This window comes from Rattus norvegicus, chromosome 9, assembly GCF_021556685.1.
Source record: "Rattus norvegicus strain SHRSP/BbbUtx chromosome 9, alternate assembly SHRSP_T2T, whole genome shotgun sequence".
Taxonomy (NCBI): Eukaryota; Metazoa; Chordata; class Mammalia; order Rodentia; family Muridae; genus Rattus; species Rattus norvegicus.
In genome coordinates, this window is record NC_141542.1 from 35,861,133 (window position 1) to 35,879,282 (window position 18,150).

At 40.5% G+C, this 18,150-nt stretch overlaps 1 protein-coding gene across 1 annotated transcript in view; it reads right to left on the reverse strand.

Moving 5' to 3' along the window:
- The window catches only part of Ubbl3 (ubiquitin B like 3), a 29,380-nt gene extending 12,422 nt beyond the window's left edge, over nucleotides 1-16,958 (reverse strand). Inside the window, exon 1 of the mRNA XM_087568147.1 lies at nucleotides 16,776-16,958. The gene's annotated coding sequence lies outside the window, so the exon portion shown is untranslated. The remainder of the gene's footprint in view (nucleotides 1-16,775) is intronic.
- Between the last annotated feature and the right edge of the window lie 1,192 nt (nucleotides 16,959-18,150).

The following is an 18,150-nucleotide window of genomic DNA, read 5'->3' on the forward strand; positions in this document are numbered from 1 at the left end:
TCTCCAGTGGCCTTCCACAGCCTCTCATAGTATCCAGCCTCAGCTGCTCTTCACGACCCCTTCATGCATTCAAAATCAGTACCACATGGGTGACTCTGAAATATTACCAAGTCCAGTCACAGCACAAGGTACTACCTAGGCTATCTTTGGAACACAGCCTCTTTGTGTTCTCAGAAACACTTCCCAGAAGATTTCACCTCAATGATGCTCGTCTGTTCTCAATCACCACTAATATCTTAGCTCCAGCTGACCAGCATCAATTGTCCCAGTACTCTCCTTCTCCTCTTGAATATAAAGCCAGAGACACATGGCTGAAGCTACTGAGTTTGGCTGGTTGCAAGAGCTCGAACATGACCCCCTTGTTCTATTACATTGTCACTAGCTTCCTCATTGTACTAAGGTTTGTATTAAGTTGCCTGGACCTAACTTAGCTGGGTGGGATCCCAAGGTCATTACTCCCTCCATGTCATTTCCAGGTGCCTCTTTAATACTTGAACCATATATTTTGTATTTTTCCTTTCTCAACTTCCCTTTTTTCATTAAATGTTCTTCATGAGACTTAACAGAGAACAATGTCTATGGTGGATGTTTCTGAGACTTCCTTTCTCAATGCAATTAACCTGAGTCTTTTCACCTTAGCCTCAGGCAGACTCTTCAGACAAGGGCAAAAAGCAGTCACATTCTTCACCAAAAAACCACCAAAGCAGTCTACATCATATACCAAAATTTTTCTCTTCTGAAACCTCTTGAGCCAGGTCTGCACAATTCAATTCACTGTCAGTAACAAAGATTTCTTCATTCCTAATAAGATAGTCCATTAAGCCCCATTTAAAGCATTGCACTGCTTTCCAAATCCAAAGTCTGTACATTCTTCCAAACAAAAGCATGATCAGGCCTATCACAGCAATACCTCAGTCCCTGGTACCAGGGACTCAGGCAGTTAGGAGGAGGGTCTCCAAGCCCATGCCCACAGTGACACACTTCTGCCAGTAAGACCACACCTTCAAATATTGTCATACCCTGGGCCAAGCATATGCAAAACATCTCATCCACATATGAGTGAGGGTACCATGGGTTTTTTGTTTTGTTTTTGTTTGTTTGTTTGTGTTTGTGTTATTATTGAACTACCTCATTCAGGATGATATTTTCTAGTTCCATCCTTTTCCCTATGAATTTCATGATGTCATTGTTTTTAATAGTAGAGTAGTCCTCCATTATGTAAATGTACCATGTTTTCTGTATTTATTCTTCTTTTGAAGGACATCTGGGTTCTTTCTATCTTCTGGCTATTATAAATAAGGCTGCTGTGAACATAGTAGCACCTGTGTCCTTGTTATATGTTAAAAGATCTTTTGGGTATATGCCCAGGAGTTGTATAGCTGGGTCCTCAGGAAGTACTATGTCCAATTTTCTGAGGAAACCCCAGACTGATTTCCAGGATCATTGTACCAGCTTGCAATCCTACCAAAAATTGAGGAATGTTTCTCTTTCTCAACATGCTCACCAACAACTTTTGTCACTTGAGTTTTTGTTCTTAGCCACTTTGACTTGTGTGAGGTAGAATCTCAGGGTTGTTTTGATTTGCATTTCCCTGATGACTGAGGGTATTGAACATTTCTTTGGGTACTTTTCAGCCACTCAATATTCCTCAGCTTAAAATTCTTTGTTTAGCTCTATCCATTTTTTGATACCTATTTTCTAACTAGATCAATCATGAGAATATTGATTTGGGTGATGGGATATGGAAAAGATCTGGGAAGAGTTTTGGGAGAAGTACTAAATAATATACACTCTTTGAACATTTTATACTAAATTAAAATACCATGAAAAATAATATATATGTGTCTTTAATTAACATACAAAATATTATATTTTCACATGGTTATTTCACAATTAGTTAAATGGGTAACTTTAATAACCCATTTACAACAGAAAAATTTAAGACTAGAGTATACCACAACATAAGTAATATTATTAAAGAGTTTCAGCATTAGGAATATTAAAATCTACTGTACTAAAGAGAAGAATATTTGTTCTATAGTTAGTTGGACTTGGCCCATGAATCTTTTATGTAAATAATTGTGTATACATTAGCACACCATTAGGCAAAGAACTTTAGCTTTCCTATGGCTGCCACTCAGTTTGTTCAGACTTACTACTAGCCTTAAGGCTCTAATGCATGGCCAACTATACTTCCAAGCATTTGTCTATGTGTATGCTTCAAACACCTCCTCACAATGCCTGCCACGGTCTGTGCCTTCCTTTGAAGCTGATGCAATCCTGAAACCAGATACAGACAGTTTCCTTATTACTTGGCTTGTCAGTATAACAGGTGAACCAAATGATATGTAATCTAAATGTCACAGTGACACTTTTTAGTCATTACTTCAAATATCAGGTTCAAGAACATAAGCTTCTTAGATCTTCTTGTCCTCCTTAATCCCTCTTTAGCCATTGAATAAACTACATTTAAAAAATCCATTGATATAGGAAAGGAAAAATGATGAATGTCATTGATAAGTTCTTATATCAAAGCGAGGTTAGTAACTAAATTTCAAAATAGCACATGTGTTTAGTGATTACCTATAATACTTTACACACATACACACACACACACACACACACACACACAAACAAGAGTTATACAATTATAGGAAACCTAATTTGAGAAAATGATCCCCAATGATGTGTATATAACTAATTTTCTTAATTAATAATTAATGGAAATGATCAAGCCCATCGTGACAGTTCTCTCCCTCGACTGGTGTTTTTGCATTCTGCTTTAGCAACTCAGGAGAAACAAGCTAACCCTAGTTTCTGCATCAGCTCCTGCTTGCAGAATCCTGGATATTTTGGATATATACATTATAATTCTTATATTGTCCAAATTATAGTTAAGAAGTAACAACAGAAAATTTTAAGAAAAGAAATCACTACAACATGAGGATTTTAATTAAAAGCTGCAGCATTGGGAATGTTGAGAACTACCAGCTTAAACAGATAAATATTTTACACTATAATATCTATGGCCCCATGAATGTGTTACTTAAATACTTGTGTATTCATTAGCCAGCTAATGGGCAAAGAGTTATACCTATCCTATGACTGGCACTCCGTTAATACTTACTAATGATCTTAATGGTTGATTGTGTGCTAACTATTCTTCCAAGTACTTCTCTAAATATATGTTTCTCATACATCCTTAATATGGCTGCCAGGATCTGTGCCTTTCCCTAAAGCTGATTCAATCCTGAATCCAGACGCAGACATTGTCCATGTGATATAGCTCTAAAGTGTCACAGCTGAATCAAATAATACATAAAATAAATGTCACAGTGACACTTTTTTGTCATTATTTCAAATATTAAACTGGATAGCATCAGTTCTTTGAGCTTCTTGTGCACTCAAGCCCCTTGGTAGCTATTGTGCAACCTCCATATAAAATATCCATGTCCATAGGAAAGAGAAAAGTTGATGTGTAATTTGGAATTTCTTGTCTGAAATCTAGGTTAGTAACTAATTATCAAATAAAAGAGGTGTGTATGCAAGTGGTCATCAATGCTACTTTACACACACACAACAGAATTATCTTAAAATTGCAAACCATAACAGAGAAAATTACCTCAAATATTTTTCTGTAAATAACTGTTTAATTATAAATTAGTGGAAAAAGCCAAGACCATTAGGGTGGTTCTCTTGCTGGGCTTATTTTCCTGGATTCTATAAAATATCTTGTTCAGCAAGTCACCTGAAAGAAGCCAGTAAGCAGCAACCTTCTACAGTTTCTACATCAGTCCTTGCCTGCAGGTTCTTACCATGTATTGATTCTGTCCTGATTTCCTTAAATGTTGATCAGCAATATATGAGTGCGAATCAAATAAGCCTTTCTACTTAAAACTTGGTGTTTTGGTCATTTTTCACTGTAGAAAGAGATGGCAGCATGATTATACTTTAATTTACTGATATTATCCACTTATAAGTGGGTATATACCATGTTGGACTTCGTAGGTTAGGATATCTCACATGATTCTCTTTTTAAGTTTCACACATTTGCTGGCAAATTTCATGATGATATTGTCTTTATTGGGTGAGTAATACACCATCTTTACCCTTGTTGTAGTTAGCATGTAGCTGGGCTGTTTTGAGTTTCTGATATTAGGCATAAAGCTGTTCTGAATATAGTTCACAAATGCCCTGTGGAAAAGAGGATTATCCTCTGGGTATGACTAGGAGTTGTATAGATGGGTCTTAAGGAAGGTAGAGTCCAAATTATCTGAGAAATGACTACATTGATTTCTGAGGTGGCTGTATTTTCACTCCTTCAAAGAATAAAGAGGTTATAATTTTTAATATTTTTTAATCACAGTGCAACCTGCTAATTGCACCCAACCATGTCACCCCACCTACAGTCTTCCCTCCAATACGATGTTTTGCTCCACTGAGTGTGTGACCCCCAGGTATCCCTCAACCAGGCACATTACTTCTGTGAGCCTAGTGTCATTCTCTCCCACCAAGGTCAGGCAAGGTTGCACCTCAAAGAATATATTCTATGGACAGGCAACATAATTGTTTAATAGCTCCAAATTTAGATGTTTATAGGAGAGGTCTACATCTGGATAATATATGCCTTGGTTGTTGGTTAAGATTCTGGGAGCACCAAATGTGTAGGTTAGTTGATTCCATTGGTCTTATTGTATAGTCCTGTCACCTTCGTGGACTGCAATCATTGTCTCTACTATTCCGTGAGAGACATCAAGCTCCATCCACTGTTTGCTTGTGGGTATCTGCATCCATATGAATTAGCAGCTAGATGGAGTCCCTCAGAGGGCAACCATGGTAGACTCTTGTCTGCTAGCAAGTTTGAGGATTATTAATAGTGTCATGTGTTAATTCCTGCCTATAGGATGGGTCTCAAGTTGGAAAGGTCATTGATTGGTCATTGCCTCAGTAAGAGACCAAAATTTTAATGTTTTTAAAGTGGTAAAAATGGGAATGTTAACATTATTTATATTTTCAATCTGAGATTTTGTGGGATGAATAAGAAGTGTGGCTTAATAGCAAGATGTTTGTCAAGTAAAAGAGGAATAACTTGTATGGGATAAGCATATGAAATATGGCACTTAAAGATTGATTTCTGAGAGGAACAAATCTCACTCTAAAAAGTGCTGCTAAAATATCCATCTGTTATTTACTTCTTAATTATTCATTAATTGGAAAGGTCCAGTGTATAGTCGATTGTTCAGTCCCAAAGTAGTTTTTCATGGGTGTATAGGAAATCATATTACATGAGCCAGAGGCAGCACACGCCTAAATATCATCTTTCCATGCTTCATCATTAACCCATTTTCTCCATGCTCCACTCCCTTTTAGATCCTAAACTGACTGCCTTTGATGATGTACAGTGAATGGAAGTCTAAGCCAAATAATTACTTTCTATCACTCAGTTGGATTTTTAGGTCATGGAGTTTCATTACAGTATTAGAAACCATAATTGATCCCAAACAGCATGGGAGAGAGAGCTCATTACCCAGACAGGTGGGCACTCCTGAGACTGGAGAGCAGGAGAGACCACCAATACTGCCCACCCCTGCCGACATCCCTGGCCCAAGAGGAAACTGTATAGGGCCTCTAGGAACAGGAAGATAGGGGCACTCAAGTGTCAGGTCCCCTGGGGTCCAGACACTGCCTGGATCTGAAGGGACCCAGTCAACAGCTCCCTGCACCCAAATCCCATGGGAGGGAGAGCTAAAATTTCAGAGGGACAGACATGCCTAGGAAGCCAGAAGAGACTACATTCTGCCCACATTTCTGACTCCAGAGGAAAACACCTGACACCATCTGGGACCACGGTGCACCAGGGACCCGGGAAAAGGAGGGGCATGCCCTTCTGGTAGCCGCCCTCACAGAGAGCTCAAAAGCAGCCCCCAGGAGCAACTTCAGCCCCGGGACCAGAGGTAAAAACAATTTTTCTGCTCCAAGTGACATGCCTGGTGGACTTAGGACACACCCCCACAGGAACAACTGAAGACCAGTAGACAGGAAAGACTACACACCTGAAAGCAGAACACCCTGTTCCCATAACTGGCTGAAAGAAAACAGGAATACAGGTCTACAGCACTCCTGATGCACAGGCCTATAGGACGGTCTAGCCACTGTCAGAAATAGCAGAACAAGGTAACAAAAGAGACATCCTGATGGCGAGAGGCATGCACAGGAACCCAAGCAACAGAAACCAAGACTACATGGCATCATCAATTCTCCCACCAAAGAAAACACTGATTATCCAAACACACCAGAAAAGCAAGATCTTCATTTTAAATCACATTTGATCATGATGGTAGAGAACTTCAAGAAAGAAATAAGAACTCCCTTAGAGAAATGCAGGAAAACATAAATAAATAAGTAGAAACTTATAGAGAGGAATCACAAATATCCCAGAAAAGATACCAGGAAAACACAATCAAGCAGGTGAAGGAATTAAAAATAGAAAAAGAAGCAATAAAGAAACCAAAAAGGGAGACAACCCTGGATATAGAAAACCAAAGGAAGAGAAAAGGAGCCATAGATACAAGCATCACCAACAGAATACAAGAGACAGAAAAGAGAATCTCAGGAGCAGAAGATTATATAGAAATCATCGACACAACTGTCAAAGATAATATAAAACAACAAAAAAAAAGCTACTGGTCCAACACATGCAGGATATCCATGACTCAATGAGAAGATCAAACCTAAGGATGATAGGTATCAAAGAGAGTGAAGACTCCCAGCTCAAAGGACCAGCAAATATCTTCAAAAAAATGATAGAAGAAAACTTCCCTAACCTAAAGAAAGAGATGCACATAAACATACAAGAAGCCTACAGAACTCCAAAAACATTGGACCAGAAAAGAAACTCCTCCCGTAACATAATAGTCAAAACAACAAATACACAAAATAAAAAAGACTATTAAAAGCAGTATGGGAAAAAGGTCAAGTAACATATAAAGGCAGACCTATCAGAATTACACGAGACTTCTCACCAGAGACTATGAAAGTCAGAATATCCTGGACAGATGTCATACAGACCCTAAGAGAACACAAATGCCATCCAGGTTACTGTATACAGCAAATCTCTCAATTAACATAGATGGAGAAACCAAGATATTCCATGACAAAACCAAATATACACAATATCTTTCTACAAATACAGCCCTACCAAGGATAAGAAATGGTAAAGCCCAACATAAGAAGGCAAGCTACATCCTAGAAAAAGCAAGAAAATAATCATCTTGCCAACAAAATAAAGAGAAGAAAAGCACACAAACAAAATCTCACACCTAAATACGAATATAACAGGAAGAAACAATCACTGTTCCTTAATATCTCTCAATATCAATGGACTCAACTCCACAATAAAAAGACATAGATTAGCAAACTGGATATGCAATGAGGATCCTGCATTCTGCTGCCTAGAGGAAACACACCTCAGAGACAAAGACAGACACTCCCTCAGAGTGAAAGGCTGGAAAACAACATTCCAAGCAATTGGTCTGAAGAAGCAAGCTGGAGGAGCCATTCTAATATCAACCAAAAGTTATCAAAAAAGATAAGGAAGGACACTTCATATTCATCAAAGGAAAAGTCCACCAAGATGAACCCTCAATCCTAAATATCTATGCTCCAAATACAAGTGCACCTACATACATAAAAGGAACCTTATTAAAGTTCAAAGCACACATTGCATCTCACACAATAATAGTAGGACATTTCAACACCCCACTCTCATCAATGGAGAGATCATGGAAACAGAAATAAAACAGAGACATAGACAGACTAAGTGAAGTCATGAACCAAATGGACTTAACAGATATTTATAGAACATTCCATCCTAAAACAAAAGGATATACCTTCTTCTCACCACCTCATGGTACTTTCTCCAAAACTGACAATATAATTGGTCATAAAACAGGCATCAATAGATACAGAAAGACAGAAATAATTCCATGTGTTCTATCAGACCACCATAGGCTAAAGCTGGACTTCAATAGCAATAAGGGGAGAACAACCAAATATACGTGGAAATTGAACAATGCTCTACTCAATGATAACCTGGTCAAGGAAGAAATAAAGAAAAAAGTTAAAGACTTCTTAGAATTTAATGAAAATGAAGGTACAACATATCCAAACTTATAGGAAACAATGAAAACTGTGCTAAGAGGAAAACTCATAGCTCTGAGTGCCTGTAGAAAGAAACAGGAGAGAGCATATGTCAGCATCTTGACAGCACATCTAAAAGCTCTAGAACAAAAAGAAGCAAATACATCCAGGAGGAGTAGAAGGCAGGAAATAATCAAACTCAGAGCTGAAAATAAACCAAGTAGAAACAAAAAGGTCCATAGAAAGAATTAACAGAACGAAAAGTCAGTTCTTTGAGAAAATCAACAAGATTGATAAACCCTTAGCCAGACTAACGAGAGGACACAGAGAGTGTGTCCAAATTAACAAAATCAGAAATGAAAAGGGAAACAAAACTACAGAATCAGAGGAAATTCAAAGAATCATCAGATCCTACTAAAATCCTATATTCGACAAAAGTTGAAAATCTGTAGGAAATGAACATTTTCCTAGACAGATACCAGGTACCAAAATCAAATCAAGAACAGATAAACCATTTAAACAACCCCATAACTCCAAACAAAACAGAAGCAGTCATTAAAGGTCTCCCAACCAAAGAGAGCCCAGGTCCAGACCGGTTCAGTGCAGAATTCTATCAGATGTTCATAGAAGACCTCATACCAATACTATCCAAACTATTCCACAAAATTGAAACGGATGAAGTGCTACTGAATTCCTTCTATGAAGCCACAATTACTCTTATACATCAACCACACAAAGACCCAACAAAGAAAGAGAACTTCAGACCAATTTCCCTTATGAATATCAACGCAAAAATACTCAATAAAATTCTGGCAAACCGAATCCAAGAGCACATCCAGTCATCCACCATGATCAAGTAGGCTTCATCCCAGGCATATAGGGATGGTTTAATAGGTGGAAATCCATCAACATGATCCATTATATAAACAAACTGAAAGAACAAAACCACATGATCATTTCATTAGATGCTGAGAAAGCATTTGATAAAATTCAACACCCCTTCATGATAAAAGTACTGGAAAGAATATGAATTCAAGGCCCATTCCTAAACATAGTAAATGCCATATACAGCAAACTAGTCGATAACATTAAACTAAATGGAGAGAAATTGAAGCAATCCCACTAAAATCAGGGACTAGACAAAGCTGCCCACTCTCTCCGTACTTATTCAATATAGTTCTTGAAGTTCTAGCCAGAGCAATCAGACAACAAAAGGAGATCAGGGGGATACAGATTGGAAAAGAAGAAGTCAAAATATCACTATTTACAGATGATATGATAGTATATTTAAGTGATCCCAAAAGTTCCACCAGAGAACTACTAAAGCTGATAAACAACTTCAGCAAAGTGGCTGGGTATAAAATTAACTCAAATAAATCAGTAGCCTTCCTCTACACAAAAGAGAAACAAGCCGAGAAAGAAATTAGGGAAAAAACACCCTTCATAATAGTCCCAAATAATATAAAATACGTTGGTGTGACTTTAACCAAGCAAGTAAAAGATCTGTAAAATAAGAACTTCAAGCCTCTGAAGAAAGAAATTGAAGAAGACCTCAGAAGATGGAAAGATCTCCCATGCTCATGGATTGGCAGGACTAATATAGTAAAAATGGCCATTTTACCAAAAGCGATCTACAGATTCAATGCAATCTCCATCAAAATTCCAACCTAATTCTTTATAGAGCAAGACAGAACAGTTTGCAAATTCATCTGGAATAACAAAAAAACCCAGTATAGCTAAAACTATCCTCAACAATAAAAGGACTTCAGGGGGAGTCACTATCCCTGAACTCAAGCAGTATTACAGAGCAATAGTGATAAAAACTGCATGATATTGGTACAGAAACAGACAGATAGACCAGTGGAATGGAATTGAAGACCCAGAAATGAACTCACACCTATGGTCAATTGATTTTTGACAAAGAAGCCAAAACCATCCAATGGAAAAAAGAAAGCATGTTCAGCAAATGGTGCGGGTTCAACGTGGGGTCAACCTGTGGAAGAATTTAGAGTGATCCATGTGAAAGACCACCGGGGTGGGGAAGATCTCCTCAAATCTCGAGACGACAAAACCCCCAAGAACTCACGAGAAACCGATCTTGATGTAATAAACAAGAGGTGTATTTGAGGAACCAGAGTTCTGGGGACAACATGTATCTCACACAGGAGACAGAGAAGTTGACCCCGAGCCCAATTAGGGGAAGGGATTTATAGGGAAAATTACATAGGTAGTTGGCAACAGTCACACAAAGCAATTTCATTGGTTTGTAACTTGGGCTCAGTTTAACTCTAGGCCACTCTGCTTCTGGGGCAAGCTGACCCTAATTTTTGTTTTTGTCAGGACTGTTGAGTCAGGCCTTATGGAGGCCAGATGGTGTGTGGTGGCTATAGCCAGGCTATATCCCCAAAATATGTTATGTTATTCTTTGCTGTGAGGTACACTTGTCCTCACAGCAAGGTCAGTGGAGGATAGTTTAAAATATTTATTCTTTTACATGCTTATCACCCTGTACAAAGTTTAAGTCCAAATGGATCAAGGACATCTACATCAAACCAGATACACTCAAACTAATAGAATAAAAAGTGGGGAAGCATCTCGAACACATGGGCACTGGAGAAAATTTCCTGAACAAAACACCAATGGGTTATGCTCTAAGATCAAGAATTGACAAACGGGATCTCATAAAACTGCAAAGCTTCTGTAAGGCAAAGGACACTGTTGTTAGGACAAAATGGCAACCAACACATTGGGAAAAGATCTTTTCCAATCTTACAACTGATAGAGGGCTTATATCCAAAATATTCAAAGAACTCAAGAAGTTTGACTACAGGGACACAAATAACCCTATGAAAAATGGGGATCAAAGCTTAACAAAGAATTCCCAGCTGAGGAATGCCAAATGTCTGAGAAGCACCTAAACAAATGTTCAACATCTTTAGTCATAAGGGAAATGCAAATCAAAACAACCCTGAGATTTCACCTCACACCAGTGAGAATGGCTAGATCCAAAACTCAGGTGACAGCAAATGCTGGTGAGGATGTGGAGAAAGAGGAACACTCCTCCATTTTTGGTGGGATTGCGGACTGGAACAACCATTCTGGAAATTAGTCTGGAGGTTCCTCAGAAAATTGGACATTGAACTACCTGAGGACCCAGCTATACCTCTCTTGGGCATATACCCAAAAGATGCCCCAACATATAACAAAGACACGTGCTCCACTATGTTCATTGCAGTCTTATTTATAATAGTCAGAAGCTGGAAAGAACCCAGATGCCCTTCAACAGAGTAATGGATACAGAAAATATAGATATCTACACAATGGAATATTACTCAGCTATCAAAAACAATGACTTTATGAAATTCATAGGCAAATGGATGGAACTGGAAAATATCATCCTGAGTGAGTTAACCCAATCACAGAAAAACACACTTGGTATGCACTCATTGATATGTGCCTATTAGCCCAAATGCTTGAATTAACCTAGATGCACAAAACACATGAAACTCAGGAAGGATGACCAAAATGCGAATGCTTCACTCCTTCTTCAAAAGGGGAACAAGAATACCCTTGGGAGGGAATAAGGAGGCAAAGTTTAGAACAGAGGCAGAAAGAACACCCATTCGGAGACTGCCCCACATGTGGCCCATACTTATACAGCCACCCAATTAGATAAGGTGAATGAAGCAAAGAAGTGCAGGCGGACAGGAACCAGATGTAGATGTCTCCTGGGAGACACAGCCAGAATACAGCAAATACATAAGTGAATGCCAATATTAAACCACTGAACTGAGAATAGGACTCCCATTGAAGGAATCTTAGAAAGGACTGGAAGAGCTTGAAGTGGCTCGAGACCTCATATGAACAACAGTGCCAACCACCAGAGCTTCCAAGGACTAAGCCACTACCCAAAGACTATACATGGACTGACCCTGGACTCTGACCTCATAGGTAGCAATGAATATCCTAGTAAGAGCACCAGTGGAAGGGGAAGCGCTTGATCCTGCCAAGACTGAACCCCCAGTGAACAGTATTGTTGGGGGGCGGGTAGTAATGGGGGAAGCATGGGGAGGAGAACACCCATATAGAAAGGGAGGGGAAGGGCTTAGGGGGATGTTGACCCGGAAACCGGGAAAGGGAATAACAATTGAAATGTTAATAAGAAATACCCAAGTTAATAAAGATGAAAAAAAAATACAGATAGACCAAACTTTCTACAAAAAAAGAAAGAAAGAAATGTAAATACATTTAAAAGAAAGTAGAGTCCAGCATCGCCGAGATGAAATCTTTTGGCAAGTATTTCTCGACAGTCATCACATTGAAATCTTGTTCTAGAGGTGACTGGTGGTTCTACCATGCACTAACAGCCAAAATTGGTACCTAAATATGCACCCAGGCAGTATTAGTCTTAAATGCTAGAAAAGGTCATAGTGAGCAGATGAGGCTTGAGACTCTTTTTTAGTTATTTCTTTATTGATTTATTTAGTAAAAATGTTCCCCTTTGTCTTTTCTTTTCTTTTTTATTGGATATTTCTTTATTTACATGTTATTACTGTTCCCAGTTTTCTGTCCATATGCCCCCTATCCTCTATCCCATTTTTCTATAAGTGTGTTCCCCTCCCCATCCTTCCCCCTTCCCGCCCACCCCCGACATTCCCCTACCCTGGGGTTACAACATTGGCAGAACCAAGGGCTTCTCCTTCCATTGGTGCCCAACATAGCCATTCTTTGCTACATATGCAGTTGGAGCCATGGGTAAGTCCATGCATAGTCTTTGATAGTGGTTTAGTCCCTGGAAGCTCTGGTTGGTTATCGTTGCTCTTCTTATGGGGTTGCAAGCCCCTTCAGCTCTTTCAGTCCTTTCTATAATTCCTCCAACGGGGTTGCTGTTCTCAGTTCAGTGGTTTGCTGCTAGCATTCACCTCTGTATTTGACATGCTCCTCCGGCTGTGTCTCTCAGAGGAAATCTATATCTGGTACCTCTCAGCATGCCCTTCTTACCTTCATCAATCTTATCTAGTTTTGGTGGAGATATATGTAGGGCAGGTTCTGAATGGTTGTTCAAAAGAGGAATAGATATAGAAAATATAGTACAACTACACAATATCGAAACTATGGAGTACTAATCAGCTATCAAAAACAATGACTTCATGGAATTCATAGGCAAATAGATTGAACTAGAAAAGTATCATCCTGAGTTGTCGCGCCCACCTCGACCGGCAAGGAAGACGCAACACCGTTGGATCCTTCTCAATCAGCCTTTATTGCAGGAACACCTCATTGATAGTACGGGGACCCCGGGGAACAAAGGCACTCGCCTTAAATACAAGACAGGCTGTGGCTGTAAATTTGTCCACTGGGGATTGGTGGAGCATGAAATACCTATTTAGCATGAATATCACCCTGGCCTTGTAGGTGCTGGGGGTCTGCCAACACATGCGCTGTAGGTGTTTACCACAAACGACCACCGGATGTCGGCGCCATCTTTAGCCGCTCCCTACATCTCCCTCTTTTTTGTTTTTTGAAAAAATGAACCCATTAGCTGGAGGTAGTGGTCTGAGAGAGGTCAGACATGCCTCACAGAGTGCCCAGCTCGGCCCTGGCGAACCACTCTTGCAGTTAGGACTGAACCCCAATGGCTAGAGATGACTTATGTACAACACACCGTCCTGGGCTATACGCGTGTTTTTAATATTAGGGGAGAAGCAGAGCAGAGGGGCATAGGACCAGCCCGAATGTTCAAACAGGGCAAGGCCACCTCTGTCTATGACTGGTCTAGATCTGGGTGTCACGTCAATACACGTCATTGCTCCTGTCTTAGGTCGTTCCTCTCTAAAAACTCGGCCTTACCCGTCACTGGAAATTAACCCTATCGCCACCGGGCTCCTGTCTTAGGTTGGTCCGAGCCTGAGGAAAGTTGCCCGTCTCTGGATACAATGACTTCACATGACAGTGACAAAATATGATCTAGGGCAAACTCTCAATCTATCAGAGAGGCCAGCCATACACTGGGAGAAGCACCGCTTTCAATGGCCGCCATAGCTTGGTAAACAATCGCTTTGTGTCTGGCATGCTCTCGTTGTAAACGGCAAAGAAGCCATAGACATACTCCACATCCCAAGAGGACAATGGCCCCCCCAGGCAAACATGCCAGCCCAATCTTTAAAAAATGAGAAAGCATTAGTGATCCACGAGGTGAAATCTCCAAACGTGATGGGTTCCATTCTGGTGTTGTTAAGGACAGCAATCAGCAATTGTCTCGATAATTGGTCCGCTTCCATGGACCAGTTTCCTTTCAAATAATTTGAGATTTCTTTGCTCTGTTGAAAATACTGAGAAAAGTTAGCTTGCAATGGAGTAACACATAAGCCTCTAAGAGAGGAAACGCAGGACAGCTGCGTCTCGTCCTGTCGGAGTAAAAGTTGGTCAGAGTTGATGAAGCATCTGCATTTGAAACACATCCGGTTAGGCTTGGGCCTGGAATGTTCTCTGTTTTAACTTTTACCTTTGGCTGTTGGCAGTTTTGTAGTCCGAGGGGCTTCTCTGTCCCCCAACCTGGGGCATTTTGACCATAGGAGCAGGAACTGGCTGCTGTGGGGATAGGATCAAAGGCACTCTCCATGTTAATGATGACTAACGAGAAAAATAACTTAATGCTGGAGACTGACTCCTCTCTTGGAATAAAACCAACAGATAAGGCAGGCTCCCTGAAAGAACTTCTCTTAATGAGCACTCTCTTTCTGTGAGCAAAAGTTGAAGGTCTGGCCACTAAAAGCAGAAATTCTTTTCTTGTTCTTGTTTTCCTTAGAGTCCTCCCACACCTCACTCTCAGCCTTTTCAGATCATTCCTCCTGTAGCATTTCTAACGCAGCCTGTCCCTTTAAGGTTCCTTGTTCCCAAGCAAAATTTAAATCTTTCCCAGCTTTTCTTAGCTGTCCACCTCGAGATTCCCAGAGAGTGAGCCAAGGTGCAATGGCAATCGCACTCACTAAGAAATCTCTCTATAGTGCTTCTTTTTATCCTAAGCCTTTTTCTTTTAAACAGCTCCTGAAGAGCCAGAAAAATTGGGTGAGACTGAGCAGTCTCCATGTTCACTGTAGCAGCTCCGCAGCTAGTTTCGCTCCCCCCTACTGTGTGGGCTGGGAGCACAAGCACAGATAAAACACTATGCTTCAAAAATTAAGGTTGGCTATCAACCAACACACCGCCACTAGAGCGGGGTCCATAAAATTAAGTTTCCTTTCACTACACCTGTTCCATAGCAGGAGAGAGGCAGGCTCTGGTTAAACTCCCCCAGTCTCCAGGGGTGAGACAGTATCTGCCAAGAGCCTCATTTGAGCGATAACAAAAGCTGAGTTGACTCCATAGGTTTTGACTGACTCTGTTAATTGTTTTATTGTCTTAAAGTCAACAGGTTCATGATGTCGCTGCCCGTTTGCATCCAGAAAAACTGGAAAACTCAATCCTAACTCTTTCCATACTTCTGGGCAAAAGGAAGTACTTCCTGCAGGCTTCACCATTGTTTTACCTTGAAAGTTATACGGGGGTGCAGGAGGTGCTGTTGGCATAATTGCCTTCTTATTTAAGTCCTTGGCTTGTTTCTGCACAGCGTAAGTGTTTGGCCAGTCAGAATGATAAATCTCTTTCTCATAATGAGCTACCTCCTCCTCAAGGTCAGCTAAGTCACTATCACTAAACTCTGAATCACTAGACATCTCCAAGGTCAATACCTTTAATGAGGGATAATTTTTTTTTTTGTTCCTAGATCCTGATTACTATTCTCGCCTTTGTCTATCCTCTCCTTGATCTTTTCTGCCTTTTCTTTTACCTCTTTTCCTCCTTTTCTTTTCTTTCCTTCCTTCAAAACTTTCTCTCCTTCTGACATACTCTCCTGTTGCTCTGTAAGGATTCTCTGATCTGTCCTAACAGCTTCTTCACATCGTTTATCTTCCAAGCAGGCACGGATCATACGCCAAAGCGGCCTTGTCCCTGGTTTAAACTTGCCCACTGTAGTCTCCTTATCCAGATCTTTTCCCAGCTTCTCCCATGCTCTCAAAGTGAGTGACCCTGACACTATAAACCACTGGGCACAACGGTTACACTCATCAAGAAAACTCAGCAGGATTTTCTTTTCAATTTTAAGCTTATGCTAACCAAGAAGCTCCTGAAGAGCTGACAGGAGCGGGGTGGAGTGTGAGCTTCCCATGCTTTTAGGACGTTATTTACGATCGATTTACAAGCAAGGTGAGCTGGTGAGCTGGCGTGTTTATTTACACACGATCTTGTGGCTCATCAGTGGACTCTTCCCAACAAATGCATTCATGCCCTGGACGGTGGCAATTCAGACAGAAGCAACACCACAACACAAAAAGAGTATAAGGCAAAAGTGCTAGTCCAACCCACAAAGGATCAAATGGAAAAGACAACATTACCGTGCTCCGCAAACCCTGTTTTGCCTCTAAACCAAGGCTATCATTGTCTCTGCTTTTCCAGAGAACTTTATTGTCCTACTAGGAAAGTTTTACAATCCCTTATCCCGGAGCTTTATCGTCCCAACTTCAGGAACTTTACCGTTCCACTTCTAGGAACTCTATTGTCCCAATTCCGGCAACTAACTGCCCCTACTGGGAACTTACCGGCGCCGACCGTCCTGAGGCTGAAAAAGTTCTGGATCCAGACGAGAAAAGATAATTTTCTCGGGTCCCCGTATGGGCCACCAGTTGTCGCGCCCACCTCGACCGGCAAGGAAGACGCAACACCGTTGGATCCTTCTCAATCAGCCTTTATTGCAGGAACACCTCATTGATAGTACGGGGACCCTGGGGAACAAAGGCACTCGCCTTAAATACAAGACAGGCTGTGGCTGTAAATTTGTCCACTGGGGATTGGTGGAGCATGAAATACCTATTTAGCATGAATATCACCCTGGCCTTGTAGGTGCTGGGGGTCTGCCAACACATGCGCTGTAGGTGTTTACCACAAACGACCACCGGATGTCGGCGCCATCTTTAGCCGCTCCCTACACTGAGTGAGGTAACCCAATCACAGAAAAGCACACATGGTGTGCACTCACTGATAAGTGGATATTAGCCAAAAAGTTCGAATTGCCCAAGGTACAATCCACAGACCACATGAAGCTCAAAAAGAAGAATGACCAAAACGCAGATAGTTCACTCCTTCTTAAAAGTAGGAACAAAAATATTCATAGGAGGGGATATGGAGGCAAAGTTTGTAGCAGAGGCTTGAGCTTCTTATGGCTATGAGAGGATATTTGTGTAATTTTAGCCTCATTGTCATTTGAAAGCCCAAGATTAAAGTGGCCACCCAATTGTGTTGAAGTTTTGAATAATGGGACAACCTATGATGGGCCAGCATTTAAAATATAGCTCGGATGTTTTGGAGATTCCAGTACCATGGGATGACATCAAACTTCAGAACAATGAAGCAGAGCCTGCCAGAGGCTTGAAGATAAACTGAACGTGCTGCAAATGGCAGAGCTGAAAATATCATAAAAGTTACTTGGGGAGCCCAGAATATCACGAAAAAAATCCTCAATAATTGGGAATTGATTAATTAGTAGTGTTGGAGCTTGGTTTTGGTCAGTTGCCATTGTGACTGTGCCACATCTGAAAGACTTGGAATTTTTAACAGAGATTTTGATTTCAAGAGGGAGTATATTTTTAATAATGTATCTGCTTTAAACTCAGAACTCAGTTTCCCTTAAGTCAACTTCTTCTAGTCTGAGCTGACCTCTGCCCACACTATTCCAACTTTGTTTCTCTTTAGAATATGACAACCAAGATTGGTATCAACCATCCATGGTATATAAACCTGTCTTTTTGTCTCTTTTTGTATTTCTTTCCCACAGCCCTAGTAAGAGCCCGGCTACCTATGTTAACTTTTGTTTGTTGATTTGTTTCCCACTTCTTATCTCCTTTGTCTGATTTTCTCCTTTGAAGCCCAATTCCTTACCCTGACCTATCTAATCCTAGGATCTTGGAAAACAAAGGT